Below are 17,401 nucleotides of genomic sequence, written 5' to 3'. Positions count from 1 at the left end.
ACAGAGAGGCCCAGTCTACCGTAGGCATCTGCAGAAGCTGAGAGACTAGCTTGTAGTACTACTGGTGTGTGGGCCACAACTGCACAGTCATCTGCATATTGGAGTTCGATGACTTGCTCTGATCTTACTTTCATGACGGCCTGGAGCCTCCTGATGTTGAATAGATTTCCATCAAGCCGTAAATCTATCGTCTCGATCCTCTCATGGTTCAACAGTGTCACACACAGGAGGAAGATGTTGAACAGGACTCGTGCGAGGACACATCCCTGGCATACACCAGTGTGTCACGTTATGGTCACACAGTTTTTGGTCTGGAATGCCCCCGTGGGGACACTTTAGGAAATGTCATGAAACGTCTTTAAAACATGGTTTGAAGTCTCTCAGTGTCACATTTCGTTGCCATCCTGGGCGCGCCCCGCCCCTCCCGTCACCTCCTCCGCCACTCCCGGGAGACGGCCCCTCCAATCATTACTCACCTGGGTTCGCACAGCTGATTGTCATTCACTGATTGTGCCTTCTGTCTATATCTGCCTATCGCTAACTAACGTCTCCGTCGGAGTATTTTTGGACTTTGCCGTTACCACTTCCGTGTTGCCAGGTCTGCTATCATTTAGTTATCTTCCTCCACTCTTCCCTGTTTGTTATTTTGTGATGCATGTTTCAGTAAAGACTCTTGCTCTTTCCAAGCCTGTCACGTCGTGTATTTCGGGTCCTTCCCTTGCGCCAAAACCCCGTCGCTCGAGTCCTGCTATTTTGCACTCGAGCGTCGTCACACAATACTCCGACCACCCATGGACCCCGCCGGCGATGACAGGTACTTTGCCGCCCTTGTGCAAGAGGCGGAGCGTTCGAGCCAGCCGGCCCAGGCGATCGAGGAAATGCGCTACGCCACTTCCTCGCTGGCTCAACGCCTCAAGGAGATGGAAACATGCATCGCCACCCTCACTGTCCCTTCCTCCCCGCCCGTGGGCAGGCACACTCCCCCGCTACCCCAACCCTCACGCTACGCAGGCGAAACCGAGCGCTGCGCTCAATTCCTCATGCAGTGTGCGCTCGTGTTTGAACAACATCCTGACGCCTACGTTAGCGATGAGGCTAAGGTAGCCTTCATCACCAGCCTGCTCGCGGGTGAAGCCGAAACATGGGTGATGGCGGTACGAGAGTCCCGACCAGAGCTGTGCGCCTCGTATCAGGACTTCGTGGCCGAGATACGCCGGGTGTTTCACCATCCGGTGACGGAGGTCGAGGCGGAATACTCCGTCGCTTTCCGGATCCAGGCCGCTGGCAGCGGCTATGGCGACCGAGCGTTGAGGGGGGTGTTTCGTCGCGGCTTAAATTCCGACCTTAAGGACGAGTTGGCTACCCGCGACGCCGGCACCACCTTCGACGACCTCGTCGAGATAGTCATCGGCTTGGATCATCGTCTCCGAGAGCGGTGAAAGGAGCTGAGCGACCGACGGCCCAAGGAACCCCGAAGCCGACCTTGGTCGACCACACCCGGCAGCGACCGCGCGCAGCCCCAGGAGGGATTCCCCGAACCTATGGTGATAGAGGGGGGAGACGACCGCGCCAACCCGAGGGCTCGTCGCACCCGAGGCCCCCAGCCTAGGACCTACGGCCCATGTAAGTCCCCACCGAAACGGCGTCCGTTGGGGGCTAAGCCACAACACCTGTCACGCGGTTGGAGCTGGAAAGTGAACTATTTGGCCCCTCCAGCTCTCAAACAGTGCGGGCGCTAGTTGACTCGGGGGCCGACGGGTGCATCATCGACCCCCAATTGGCCGACTTATTGGGCTGCCAACTCATCGATCTCCTTCCCCCTAAGGAGATCGTCGACCTGGATGGCCGATTGTTAGCCCGAGTCACCCACCTCACGGCCCCACTTAAGCTCCGAGTGGCGGGCAACCACGTGGAGCACAGCCAATTTTTTGTTATGCCCTCCCGGAACGCGCCATTGGTTTTGGGTCTCCCCTGGCTCAAGGCCCATGACCCGTCCATTTCTTGGGAGGGCCCCACCATTCAGGGCTGGAGCCCCTACTGCTACGCCAACTGCCTGCGGTCGGCAACGGCAGGGCAAAACTCCTCCCGCGGTGGCCCGCCCGAGGTGATCTGCCTCAAGGGCGTGCCACAGTGCTACCACGACCTGCGGGAGGTGTTCAGCAAAGACAACGCCCAATCCCTGCCGCCCCACCGACCGTATGACTGTGCTATTGACTTTGCAGCCAGAGGCTCCATTACCGGACTCCAGACTTTACCACATTTCACAACCGGAACGGGAAGCCCTGAGCACTTACATAGACTCCTCTCTAGCGGCGGGACTCATTCGCCCGTCGCGTTCCCCGCTGGGTGCAGGGTTTTTCTTTATCGATAAGAACGACGGATCCCTGCGCCCATGCGTTGACTACCGGGGCCTGAACGACATCACCATCCGTAACAAATACCCTCTCCCCCTCATGGATTCGGCCTTCGCGCCCCTTCAGTCCGCCACCATTTTTTCAAAATTAGATCTTCGTAGCGCTTACCATTTGGTCCGTATCTGTGAGGGGGATGAATGGAAAACAGCATTCAAGACACCTTTAGGGCACTTTGAATACCTGGTGATGCCGTTCGGGCTCACGAACGCGCCCGCCGTTTTCCAAAATTTGATAAATGATGTGCTCAGGGACTTCCTCAATGTTTTTGTTTTCGTGTACCTTGATGACATTCTTATTTTTTCCCGCTCTGCAGAAGAGCACCGGCAACACGTCCGATGGGTCCTGGCGCGGCTCCGGCAAAACCGGCACTACGTGAAGACAGAGAAGTGTGACTTCCATGTCCGCTCTCTGTCTTTCCTGGGGTTCGTCGTGGAGCAGGGGCAGCTCAGGGATGACCCCGCCAAAACCAAAGCGGTGGTGGAATGGCCGATCCCAAAGACGCGGAAACAGCTTCAGCGATTTTTGGGGTTTGCCAACTTCTACCGCCGCTTCATTTGCGGGTATAGTCAGAAGGCACTCCCCCTCACTAACCTCACGTCCACCAAGCTCCCTTTCAGGTGGACTCCCGATGCTGAGGGGGCATTCAATCGCCTCCGTCGTGCCTTCACCAACCCCCCCGTCCTGCGTCATCCCGACCCGGACCTTCCGTTTTCGGTCGAGGTGGACGCATCCGAGTCCGGAGTAGGGGCCGTCCTGTCCCAGCACTCTCCCACCGACCAGAAGCTACGCCCATGCGCCTTCTTCTCCCGCCGGCTCAGCCCCGCCGAGGCCAATTATGATGACGCCGGCAATCGGGAACTGCTGGCGGTCGTCCTGGCCCTGCAGAAATGGAGACACTGGCTTGAGAGAGCTAAACACCCCTTCACCGTCTACACGGATCACAAAAACCTGGCGGCCATCCGGTCGGCCAAGAGACTTAACTCACGGCAGGCCCGATGGTCACTCTTCCTCACCCGTTTCGACTTTTCTCTCACCTACTGCCCAGGGTCACAGAACACCAAGCCCGACGCCCTATCCCGTATCCATGAGCCGGCAGAAAGGGAGGAGACCACCGCCAACATCCTGCCGGTCCAGCGCATACTGGGCGCCCTGAGGTGGGAGGTTGAGAGAAAAGTCCAGCAAGCCCAGGGAACTACCACCATCCCCAGGGGCTGTCCCAAGGATTGCTTGTTCGTCCCCCCCCCCCTCTACGCACCGAGGTGCTCATCTGGGGGCACACATCTAAGATTGCCTGCCACCCGGGGGTCAACAGGACGATCCAACTCATCGCCCAACGGTTCTGGTGGCCGGGGTTCAGGAGGGACATCACCCTCTTCGTGAAGGCCTGGCCGACCTGCGCCCGTGGGAAAGCCTCCCACCAGCCCCCGGCAGGACTCCTCCAGCCCCTACCGGTTCCGTCCAGACCCTGGTCCCACATCTCCGTCGACTTTGTGACAGGCCTCCCCCCCTCCCGTGGCAAGACGGTCGTCCTCTCCATAGTGGACCGATTCTCCAAGTCGGCCCACTTTGTCCCGTTAACCAGGTTGCCGTCCGCCACCGAGACGGCTCAACTCCTGGTTTCCTGGGATTCCGACGAACATCGCGTCGGACCGGGGACCGCAGTTCGTGTCCAAGGTATGGAAGCGTTTCTGTCGGTCCCTAGGGGCATCGGCGAGCCTGTCGTCTGGTTACCATCCCCAGACCAACGGACAGACGGAGAGGAAGAACCAGGACCTGGAGGCGGCCCTCCGGTGCGTGTGCCTCCACAGCCCGGCGTCGTGGGCCCTGCACCTACCCTGGGTGGAGTACGCCCACAACTCTCTGGTCTCCGCAGCCACAGGTCGGTCCCCATTCATGTCCGCCTGTGGCTATCAGCCGCCCTTGTTTCCCACACAGGAGGGCCAGGTGGAGGTTCCGTCCATCGATCATCACCTCAGACGGGCCCACAGAGTCTGGAAGGAGACCAGGGAGGCCCTGTTGCGCACCGCATCCTGGAACCGGCGGGTGGCAGACCATCATCGGCGACAAGCACCCAGCTACCAGGTCCACCACCTCCCCCCCCGGATGTTGGACGACGGACCAGTCTACACCGTGCGGGAGATACTGGACTCCAGGCGCATGGGCAGAGGAGTGCAGTACCTGGTCGACTGGGAGGGCTATGGACCTGAGGAACGTCAATGGGTCCCACGTTCCTGGATCCTCGACCCATCTCTCACCCGGGCGTTCCATGCGGCTCACCCATCCAAACCTGGTGGGCCGCCAAGAGGCGTCCATTGAGGGGGGGGGGCACTGTCACATCTCGTTGCCATCCTGGGCGCGCCCCGCCCCTCCTGTCACCTCCTCCGCCACTCCCGGGAGACGGCCCCTCCAATCATTACTCACTTGGGTTCCCACAGCTGATTGTCATTCACTGATTGTGCCTTCTGTCTATATCTGCCTATCGCTCACTACCGTCTCCGTCGGAGTATTTTTGGACTTTGCCGTTACCACTTCCGTGTTGCCGGTCTGCTATCATGTAGTTATCTTCCTCCAGTCTTCCCTGTTTGTTATTTTGTGATGCATGTTTCAGTAAAGACTCTTGCTCCTTCCAAGCCTGTCAACAGGACGATCCAACTCATCGCCCAACGGTTCTGGTGGCCGGGGTTCAGGAGGGACATCACCCTCTTCGTGAAGGCCTGGCCGACCTGCGCCCGTGGGAAAGCCTCCCACCAGCCCCCGGCAGGACTCCTCCAGCCCCTACCGGTTCCGTCCAGACCCTGGTCCCACATCTCCGTCGACTTTGTGACAGGCCTCCCCCCCTCCCGTGGCAAGACGGTCGTCCTCTCCGTAGTGGACCGATTCTCCAAGTCGGCCCACTTTGTCCCGTTAACCAGGTTGCCGTCCGCCACCGAGACGGCTCAACTCCTGGTTTCCTGGGATTCCGACGAACATCGCGTCGGACCGGGGACCGCAGTTCGTGTCCAAGGTATGGAAGCGTTTCTGTCGGTCCCTAGGGGCATCGGCGAGCCTGTCGTCTGGTTACCATCCCCAGACCAACGGACAGACGGAGAGGAAGAACCAGGACCTGGAGGCGGCCCTCCGGTGCATGTGCCTCCACAGCCCGGCGTCGTGGGCCCTGCACCTACCCTGGGTGGAGTACGCCCACAACTCTCTGGTCTCCGCAGCCACAGGTCGGTCCCCATTCATGTCCGCCTGTGGCTATCAGCCGCCCTTGTTTCCCACACAGGAGGGCCAGGTGGAGGTTCCGTCCATCGATCATCACCTCAGACGGGCCCACAGAGTCTGGAAGGAGACCAGGGAGGCCCTGTTGCGCACCGCATCCTGGAACCGGCGGGTGGCAGACCATCATCGGCGACAAGCACCCAGCTACCAGGTCCACCACCTCCCCCCCCGGATGTTGGACGACGGACCAGTCTACACCGTGTGGGAGATACTGGACTCCAGGCGCATGGGCAGAGGAGTGCAGTACCTGGTCGACTGGGAGGGCTATGGACCTGAGGAACGTCAATGGGTCCCACGTTCCTGGATCCTCGACCCATCTCTCACCCGGGCGTTCCATGCGGCTCACCCATCCAAACCTGGTGGGCCGCCAAGAGGCGTCCATTGAGGGGGGGGGGTCACTGTCACATCTCGTTGCCATCCTGGGCGCGCCCCGCCCCTCCTGTCACCTCCTCCGCCACTCCCGGGAGACGGCCCCTCCAATCATTACTCACTTGGGTTCCCACAGCTGATTGTCATTCACTGATTGTGCCTTCTGTCTATATCTGCCTATCGCTCACTACCGTCTCCGTCGGAGTATTTTTGGACTTTGCCGTTACCACTTCCGTGTTGCCGGTCTGCTATCATGTAGTTATCTTCCTCCAGTCTTCCCTGTTTGTTATTTTGTGATGCATGTTTCAGTAAAGACTCTTGCTCCTTCCAAGCCTGTCACGTCGTGTATTTCGGGTCCTTCCCTTGCGCCAAAACCCCGTTGCTCGAGTCCTGCCCTTTTGCACTCGAGCGTCGTCACACTCAGAGTAATTTGCCCATGGGGACCTCATTTTGCAGTTTCTCAGAGCAAATTGCCCGTGGGGACCTCATTTTAGGTCCCCACAGGTACCCGAGTCCCCACCGGGCTGCGTGCAGTCAGGTTGATGACCCCACCGTGGCGCACAAACGAGAACACACACACAGACTTGATATTGAAATGATTCCTTTGGAAATAAATCACATTTCGATTGACTGGTAATTGCGGAGGACCTTTTGTTCACAATACACCTGAGCACGGGCCAGGCAGGCCGATGAGCTTCAATCTCCAAGGAAGAAGTAAGAAGCGATTGAGCGAATCAGTAAACATCAGCCTGCTGATTGTCCATATGCAAATGGTGAGACGAAAACGGGGGGATGAACATCACTTTTGGAATGTGGTCACATTTAAAACTTTTCCTGACATATCTTTTGTCTTGAATTAGCCTTTGTTCGTCTAGCAGTGGAGAAATTTACATTTCACAGCAGTAAAGTGATGAAAAGAAATGGAAAGGAAAGGAAGAAGTACAAAAACAAAATACAGGCGTCATATTGTCAAAAGAACAATAATATGACAACACAAAGACATAGTCATTCAATTTTAAGCACTTTCTGCACCATCTTTGTTGTATAGCAGTTCTAGATGAAATAGGAGCGAATCAGTGTCCTTTTCACCAGTGGATCAGGGACGTCATGGTGAAACGTGCAAGTCTGCTACAAACTAAATGTTGAAAGCAAACATGAAACTGTAGCATCCATTGACGAAAAGAGGTTTGTCTCATATCTCCTCTCCCATGTAAATCCGCTTCAATTCCAAGCCGTGGCAGTTCCATATATACATCGGCCCTCTGCACTGATGCTCCTTTTCTTAAAAAAAAAAAAAATCAAGACTCTTGAGAGCACTTGCCTACTTGAGCGCCATCTTGCATTTCTTTTGTGAAAGTCCAAGATGAGGTTGATACGTTTGTCTATAACTGCTATCTCATACTTGACCAGCAGATGGCTGTGCTTTATTTTTCTTGACATTACGTTGGGTTGTTGTTACTTCGGGTACAGGTTTTACAGTGACTTGCGGTGAGGTTTATGGCTGGTGAGGAACTGACGTCATCACACCCCAACCCCATCCCTCTTCAATTGCTGCTGTGGACTGCAAATTTCCCCATTGCGGGACGAATAAAGGTATTTTGATTCTGATTCTGACATTCAGATTTACAAACATATGAACTCCACAGAGTAGCTTATTCACCATTTTATTGGCAACAGTTAACGTGTTTTGTTTAAAATGTCATATCAGCATTCTTTATATACTGTATACAAACTGTAGCATAGAAAAAAAAAAACGTTATTATAGTGTTACCTTTACTTATAAATGAAGTCCAAGTCTCTGTCTCAATGGAGATCACTGCCAGTGAAGAAAGTCATCCTTGATCAGTCCTGTTCCGACTGTATACATGTTTTCAGTCTTTCGTGCTGAGAATGACCGCTCCACTGATGTAGTAGCTGGAACAGTGAGCACGAGCTGGAGACACTGTCGCTTCAGGAATAGTTTCAATGAGATCCTTCTTGGCCAAAAAGCTGAAAAGCTGTCCAGGAGATTTACATTCACCCCTCACCGTTTGTGAGCTATACAGTCCGGTATTGGTCTTCCTTTATTATTATCTCCTGCTGCGATTGAAATTCCAGTTTAGAAAATTCTTTCAATTTAGATATATAATCCACTGTTCTGAAAATAGGTTAAAAAATAGGACAAGCAACACGAAAAAAATGACTGGATGGTTGCACTTAACTTGCTAACTGTTTACTGTAGCTTGCTGTCACTAATTCTATTATTCTGCAGCCGAGGAGTCGCAAGAAGAACCTAATCACCAGCACCCCCTGTCATGAGGCAGGAGAACTGTGTGCCTCACCGAAGCACACAATTTTGATAAAAATAAAATAAAATACACTGTAATACAGTGTTTATAATTTACAGTGAATGTACATTATATACAGGCAAAGCCTCCCTTGCCTCCCCTGATTGTACGTCACTGAGGTTTTACTTTCTGAGCTTCTTTCAGTTTCATTTTTACTGAGAAGACGGCACAAGAATGGACTTGCTTTATCGCTGTACTGTTTAGCAAGGAAAAGATAAAAAGAACGAAGATCAAAATTTCCATTTCGCAGCGAAAAAAAGTGGTGTGTACGATTTTATTGCATACGTTTTATTTCATTGATCTAAAGACCATGTTGTTTATGTTTATGTGTAAATAATATCTATATTTTTAGACTTGTTTGTCGTTCTACGGTAGTGTCAGTGGTGTCGTTGGTGATTCATCATGCAAGTGAAATCACATTAAAGAATTAACCATCAGTATAAAGAACCCGGAGTCCTCGCATGTTTCGAATGGAATCATAGATTGGATGTACTTTTATTCGTCTCACAGTGGAGACATTTACTTTTCACAGCAGCAAAGTTATGAATGGAAGAGGAAATGAGTCGTACAACGGCAGCCACTCTCGCGGCGCCATCTTGCATCTTGAAGTCAAAAGAACAATAAAAAAACAAAATAACAAAAAATTGACAACATAAAGACACAGAGAGTCATTTATTATTCAGCAATTACGACATGAAGCAGTTCTGGATGAAAGAGGAGAGAATCAAAGCGTCCTTTTCACCAATGGATCAGGGACGTCATAGTGAAACGTGCACGTCTGCTACAAGTTAAATGTTGAAAGCAAACACGAACCTGTAGCATCCATTGACAAAGAGAGATGTGTATCACGTCTCCCGTCCCACGTAAATCCGCTTCAATTCCAAGCCGCGGCAGTTCCATATATGCATCGGCCCTCTGTGCTGACGCTCCTTTTCTTTAAAAAAAAACATTGTGAGAGCACTTGCTGATGGCTGCCAACTCAATGGCCATCTTGGACTTATTTGTGGAAGTCGAAGATGGCGAGATTTCACCTTTCAAACATTTGTGGCTCTTTTTCCTCCGCGGCTGATTCATACGAATGAGTAATTTTGATCCATTGAGCAAACTGTCAACAATAAGAGATCCATCTCCCTCAGCGTTCAAGTATGATGTATAAATGGCTGGAGGGTCATTATTAAGCGACAGGCTCTTTATATGTCTAAATGAGAATGGCCTTTCTTTGTGTGTTTTGCCGGCGACGGGGACAAGCATATTGTCGATACAGAAATGACTGCTGGAGGGCTTCAACAATACACGCCGTGACAACGTGAACGAGGGTATGCCGTGACGCCTGCGCCGGAAATGACCCACATGTGGGGATATTCCAGTACACTGATGACAGCTAATTCATTGGCAAATTAATTGATAATTATTTGATTAATCATTATAGCTAATTTATGACATCTATGTAGGTACTGTATTTTCTGTTGTATAAGGCGCACCAGAGAATAAGGCGCCTTTATCATGTTTTTAACAATGACCCTCGCAGGTGCACATCATGAGGTTGTTGGTGTGCCACAAACATTTGCCAGGTGTCCAAGAGCATAACATTGAGACCCTTAAACATGGCACGCAGCACGATGTTTTGCTGCAGTGCAAACAAGTTGCTGAGGTTCAGACTGAGGTCTTGATCCAGGGCCCGCGGGTTGACCGTGCGGACCACCACCACCGTCCTCGGCGCCTGTTCCAGGAGTTGCACCACTGCCTTACGGATGTGCCAAAGACGGCGTATATAGACTTAAAAAGGGAATGGAGTGAAGTGGGCCCAGATGCTGATCACCACCACCGTGTTGGCACCGCCAATCAGTCCGTCAAGTTCGTTGGCAATGTAGCGCAATTCGTTGGCCATGATGGTGCTCCACATCATGGGTGGGCCGTGGCAGCGATACTTAAGCAAAACGTTGTTGGTGCTGTCCAACGCCATCAACGGCCCCACTCTTGGAGGAGTATGCAGGTTGAATTGCTTCATCTCTGGAAGCACAGTGACAAGGTACTCGTACCACTGTAAAATGGTGGCGTGACCATACATGTAGACCTCCTATACATGTATATGACTGGTGTCTCAATAAAGTTTGCTGATTCCTAAACAAATTTAAAAAAGAAGGGATATTTCAAGTTCAGTAGTCCTGATTTGTCTCGACAGCCAATATTATAATATAATAATTATCCTAATTTTGACTTGAACAGCTTTTTTCCACCAAAAATAGTTTAAAAAAATCCAAATGTGAGTGCAGAAATATGCTTATATCCCCCCTCAAATTCTTGCAGGATTACCCCCTTGCAAAGAATCTAAGAGTGTAAAATGGACAGATGGGCCTATGTGAGATCTTTTAGGGCATGGGGACACTCACACAGTTTGGCTGGGGGCGTGCTTTGCTTAATGATGACGGCCACATTCACTTCTGCATAATTCTTTACCACTTGGTCGTCAAAAATGCCTTTCCCAAAAACGTCGACATGTTGACTCGGAACAAAAATAAATAAATACATTAGAAAAACGTATTTCATGCATTAATAAAGCAGTTCAAAGATGATCCGTTGACTGTCTGATCTCTTAATGAAAGTTAGATTTAGAGTGCTCACTTCCTCTCATTGATCCGAAACTGCCTCGCTCAGAAATACCTGACCTATACGGATTGCTAAATCACGTTCTTTTTGGAACTCAAAGTCCACTGCTGAACTTCTAAATATATGCAAAACAAATGTAATGCGCTGTTAACTCATTCACTGCCAGACAATATGCAAAAATGTGTCTACTCCAGTACCAGTTTTGTTTTCATTGTCAGTCGAATTCAAGGACCCACAGAATATTCCGTTTTAGGACTAGATAAACATTTAACACAGCATAAGAAACCTTAGACTCTCTTCTTTCATCGGAAAAAAAGAGTTAATCCCTAAATTATATGACTGAGTTAAGGGCTGACCGTTTAGTCTGTCAAAATCACGCTCTGTTCGTGTCCAGTTGGGGGCAGAGGTGTGTCCCATTTCCCTAACTGGTCGTAAGTCAGTCGCAGGACATGTAAACAGACAAACAAACACTGACACTCACATCGTCACTAACCGCCGCCCTAAATCCGGAACCACGGACAGCGACTCGGTTATTGAGTCACACACAAGGAAAATCACAAGACGATTGTGAGACGAATAATGGTCAGACATTTTGAATTCTTAGACCTTGGTAAAGGTTGAACTCAACTAAAAATAGGTCTGTGATCCAATAAAGACCTCACAGCGAGGTTAGCAAAAAAATGTCATTATCATGTCTTTTCATTTTTTTTTTCTTTTCTGTACAATGAGAAAACTCATGAACTTCAAGTCCTGGAAGGTTTGATTTCTCGGCCTTTATCACTTCCATCTGTGTCACCGGGCGTTCCTTTCTAAAGCCTTGGAGAAGCCGCACTCCTTCTCATTATACCTACTGAATATTCCCTTCCCCCACGATCATGTCAACGAGTGTCCTGAGGGATCAGGGAAATGATTAAGGAAGACAATTTCAAATACCTTTCAAGTCGCTCCATGATGAAATGGCAAAGTAGGTGGCCGCCAAGAAGGGGGAAGATGGCTGGAGGTGCACCTCAAGTTGCTGCTGTGGACAAGGACAGAAACAAACATATTTAGATGTATTTACCATATTTTCCGGTGGATAAGGCGCACCCAAAAGCCTTAATTTTCTTCAAAAGATGACCCAGCACCTTATATGTGAAGGGATATTGAGCCACAAGTCTCGCAACTCCTGTCCGACTCCATTTCACCCTATAAAACAAGTCGTGTGTAACCTCAACATCTACTTTAGCACCCTATAATGTGCTGTGCCTTATATTTGGATAACTTTTATATATTTAGATATTATATTTGGATGTTTTTTTTCATTCATTAAAGGTGCGCCTTATGTATAGAAACGTTTGAAAATACAACATTCATTGAGGGTGCGTCTTATACTCTGGTAAGCCTTATACACCGGAAAATATGGTATTTTTTTAATAATATTTGGAAATCTTTAATATATGTAGATATACTTGGAAACCTTTTTCCATTCATTAAAGGTTGTCCTTATATAGAAAAGTTTTAAAATATATGCTTGATTGCAGGTGTACCTTATACTCTGGTGCGCCATATACACTAGAAAATGCGGTATTTATATATTATATTTGGAAAACTTTTTTCATTCATTAAAGGTGGACCTCATAATCCGGTGCGCCTGATATGTAGAAAAGTTTGAAAATACACCATTCATTGGGGTGCGTTTTATACTTTGGTGCGCCTTATACACCGGGAAATAGGGTATTTATATATTATATTTGGAAAACATTCATATATTTAGATATTACATTTGGAAAACTTTTTTCCTTCGTGAAAGGTGGACTTTATAATCTGATGCACCTTATATATAGAAATGTTTGATAATACAAAATTCATTGGAGTGCGCCTTATACTCAGTGTAACTTATACACTGGAAAATATGGTATTTATATATTGTGTTTGGAAAACTTTAATATATTTAGATATTATATTTGGAAACCTTTTTCATTCATTAAAGGTGGACTTTATAATCAGGTGCGTGTTATATATAGAAAAGTGTGAAAATACAACATTCATTGGCATGCACCTTTACTCTGGTGTGCCTAATACACCAGAAAATATGGTATTTATATATTATATTTGGAAAACTTTAATATATTTAGATATTATATTTGGAAACCTTTTTCTATTTATTAAAGGTGGATTTTATAATCTGGTGCGATTTATATATAGAAAAGTTTGAAAATACAGCATTGATTGGGGGTGCGTCTTATACTCCGGTGCGCCTTATACATCAGAAACCATGGTATTTATTTTGGTGCCATTGTAGTTAGTTGGTTGAGTTGATAGAAGATTTAAAAGGCTAAGTTTATGTGTGATTGATAAAGTGGTCATTTTTGGGAAATAACTGTTTGGGACAATTATAGGACCATATGGTACAGGGCTATATGCACATGTGACCAAAATATGACAGATACTTTGCCCGTTGTGTCATGTCAATGTGTGTGTGTGTGTGTGTGTGTGTGTGTGCGTGTGTGTGTGTGCGCGTGTGTGTGTGTGTGTGTGTGTGTGTGTGTGTGTGGGTGTACGCAAAAAGAGAGCTAATGAGATCTTGCTCAGCTGAGGCCTGGTCCTGATCCCCAGAAGCCCCTGACTCATTTCTGTGGCAAAAGATCTGAGGCAGAACACCTCCAGCGTAAATCCCAACGTCGGCTTCATCGCTCGTTACCGGCTTTGTTCTTTTCATTTCAAAGTTGGGTGGGTGGGTGGACTGGATGTAATGATGACAAAAGAGGCATGTTTTTTTTTCAATCTCTCTTTCACTTTCTTACTGCTCTTAGCAGTTTTGTTATTAATGTCCTGAGCTCCACTTATAAATCAGGCAGGGATACAAGAGGCACTTTGGAGAGTCAAAGGGGGGGAAGGACAGGGCCCAGGGGGGGGGGTCTCAGGCTTTGGGATGGGATCAACTTGATCCTCACTCAGCTGACAAAATGCCTCTTTTGAAAGCAAATTGTTGTTTCCAGTTAAAAGTGATTGGTAGACTGCTTTGGGCCATTTAACCATCTGGATCCAAATTTGGTTCGACAAGTCGACAAATAAAAGTTGCCACGGCATGGTGGATGTGCAAAAATGTGTTCACTCCAGTGCCAGGGTTTTTGTCATTGTCACTCAAATTCCAGGACCCACAGAATTTGTGCAGATGCATTTGTGGAACTGTCGCGGCTTGGAATTGAAGCGGATTTATGTGAGATGCGAGACAACCTGTTTTTGTCAATGGATGCTACAGCTTTGTGTTTTCATTCAACATTTAGCTTGTAGGAGACGTTAACATTCCACCATGACGTCCCTGATCCACTGCTGAAAAGGATGCCTTGATCCTCTCCTCTTTCATCTAGAACTGATTCATGTAACAAAGAGCGTACAGCAAGTGCTGAAGCTTCACTCCCTGTGTCTCTGTGATGTCATAATTTGTTATTTAGTTTTTTTTTTTTTTTTTTTACTTCAAGATGGCGCCGCAAGAGTGGCTGCCTTTCCAGCAGCTCCTGTGTTTTTTGTTTTTCTACTTCTTTCGTTCCTTTCCTCTTTCGTTTATTACTTTGCTGCTGTGTTACTTCCAGGTAGAGTGAACGCTGGCACGAATGGCTGCCGCAGCTCACCCGCACTAAAAACCAGTTCTTATCCCGTGACTGTAAAGTGTCCTTGAGAGTTTTGAAAGGCGATTAGAAATTAAATGTATAATAATAATAATTATTATTATTATTGAATTTTAGGACTACATAATCATTTAATCCAGCATAAGAAACGCGAGACTTTCTGTCACGTGCGAAGTGACAGCTGGGGGCGGGGCTGCCTCTCCCTGCCGCCACCACCTGCTGTCAATTCTCTAATCACGGACACAGGGCATTTATACGGGTCGCGGTCTCCTCGCTAATGCCGTATGATTGACATTACCTTGCATCTCACCTGTACGCTGGACACTCCCGTCGGTGCGTGTGTTTATTCCGGTCCGAGGTAATTTCCGCAGCGTCCCGTAAGTTTTATTTGCCTTCCAGGATTGCGCGCACTTTTGCACCACTGTGTGCGTTTTGCTTTCAGAAGTAATATGCGGGTCGGTTTTCCCCTTGCCTGCCTACGCGTCGTGTTTTAGTCTTCTTTATTTGTTACTTCCCTGGTCACTTGTTTTTTTGGACCAGCACCTTTTGTTTGTTAATAAACATCTCGCAAGGATCGTCCTACTCTGTCGCCTGCTTTGGGATCCAAACACTACCCTACATTCCGACGAGTGAGCTGGTTTCTGTCTTGCTCGGAACGTGACACTTTCTTCTTTCATCAGAAAAATAGTTCATTCCTAAATTATATGGGTCTGGGGTTATCTGAGCTTGAAATGGGCGCGGCTGAACAAAAGGCTGAACAAAAGGCAAATGCTGCCCCTTTGTCATACCAGCGCTTTATCGGCAACCCCCTGTACGAAAACCCAAAACCCGAACAAATTCGGCAATGGCGCTCCATATCATATTTTCAATTCCTGAATGAGAGATCAACCCCTGGACACTGCCTTGCACAGCGATTAAATATTTTTAATTCTCGGATCCAGTGATACATTGCCTTATGAACTTAATTGGATCCCAGACAGAGCGTGTAAGGTGAAAAGTGTGTATCCCAAATATTAATTTCCCATAGGAAACCATTAAAATAAGAATAAGCCATTCCCATGTCCCCATAAAACATGATTTTCTACTAAATAATTCTTAAAACGACACAAAATATACCTTATTTCATGTATAATAAAAGTGCTATTGTAAATATCCACCCAGGGAAGAGACAGTGCTTGGCAAAGCAGAGACAAGGGCCTCGCATTGACCAATATTTCTTACGAAGTCATACGTCAAATAAATCTAGTGAAGCACAGCAATGGGACGAAAACCAAAGTTCGCAGAGCGTCAACACCCCTGTCAATGAGGATGGTAATGCGCTGACAGAACGAAAGGCGGAAGAGCCCGCCCAACTGCAGAAACCTCCGCAGAGAAGGAGGACAAGATTAAAGGATACAGACCAAGTATGAAGTGGCCAAAAGCTATCAAAAAAAGAGATTGGGAAACCGTCTGACCAAAATCTTGGAGCAAGAAGTGGGCACAGCAGGGAAAAACCTGGAAAATATTGGTGACATCATCTATCACAACGGGGAGGAGCGCTTTGGAGTGTACATCCGGAAAACCGCCAATGCAAGACCACCACCAACCAAATCCAGGAGGAAGCAAGAGATAGACAGACTGGTCAGAGAAAGAAGGGACCTGCGAAAACAGTGGAAGAAGGCCTCTGATGCAGAGAAAATAGGTATCATGCTGCTCCAGGGGGACATCAAATGCTGGTTGGCAACCTTACGAAGGGCAGAAAAGTTGAGAAAACTTCGCAAGAACAAGGTACACACAAGAACACGGTTCTATAAAAACCCTTTCAAGTTTTTCAAAGACCTCTTCGCTAAGGACAAAAGCGGAATCCTGAAAACCTCAAAGCAGAAACTTGAAAATCATCTGGAAAAGGTTCACCAGGACACAAAAAGGCATGAAAAACTTGATATCTCACATGACATCCTCCCTATCGAACCAGAATTCAACCTCGAGACTGGCCCTCCAAAATGGAAGGAAGTGGACAATACATTACGGCGTGCAAGATCAGCATTAACCCCAGGGCCAAATGGAGTTCCATAAAAGGTCTACAAGAAAGCACCAGATGGTCTGTGCTATCTTTCGAGGCTCATGAGGATTGTGTGGCAGAAAGGGATAAAAGGCATGGCGAAGGGTACTAATTCCCAAGGAGAAGGATGCGGCAGACATCAGTCAATTCCGGCCAATTAGCCTTCTCAACGTTCGAGAGGAAATCTTTTTTAGTGTGTAGCATGGAGACTTTCCACCTACCCGGAGAAGAACAAGTACGTTAATACATCTGTACAGAAAGCTGGCATCCCTGGGTTCTCTGGTTGCTTGGAGCACACAGTATGATCTAGCGCCAAATCCAAGCGACAAAGAAAGACAAGAAAGATCTTCATGTCATCTTCCTCGACCTGGCCAATGCCTTTGGCTCAGTTCCCCATACCCTTCTCTGGGAATCCTTCAACTTCTTCCATGTTCCATTTACCATTACCACCTTGGTAAAAGCCTCCTTGAAGACCTGCAACTGTGCTTCCCAACACCTCATTTCATAGCATTGTGGCAGCGTGTAGAAGTCTGTAATGATACCGACTTCTACACGCTGCCACGATGCAGGCAGGTTGTATGATTTCACCCCTGGCCTTCACAATGGCCATGGAGGTCATCATCAGGGCCTCAAGGTGGGTGGTGGGGGGTAAGCGAACCAGGAATGGGATCCACCTCCCACCTATCCGGGCATACATGAATGACATGACCACCTTGACCACTACTGCAGCTTGCACCAGGCGGCTACTTGGGGAAACTGCAGGAAAACATCAAA

The sequence above is a fragment of the Hippocampus bargibanti genome, linkage group LG18, assembly GCF_051943395.1.
Source record: "Hippocampus bargibanti isolate YZ-2025 linkage group LG18, ASM5194339v1, whole genome shotgun sequence".
In the NCBI taxonomy this organism is placed as follows: domain Eukaryota; kingdom Metazoa; phylum Chordata; class Actinopteri; order Syngnathiformes; family Syngnathidae; genus Hippocampus; species Hippocampus bargibanti.
The sequence above is the reverse complement of the archived record's forward strand: the minus strand, read 5'-3'. Positions refer to the sequence as shown.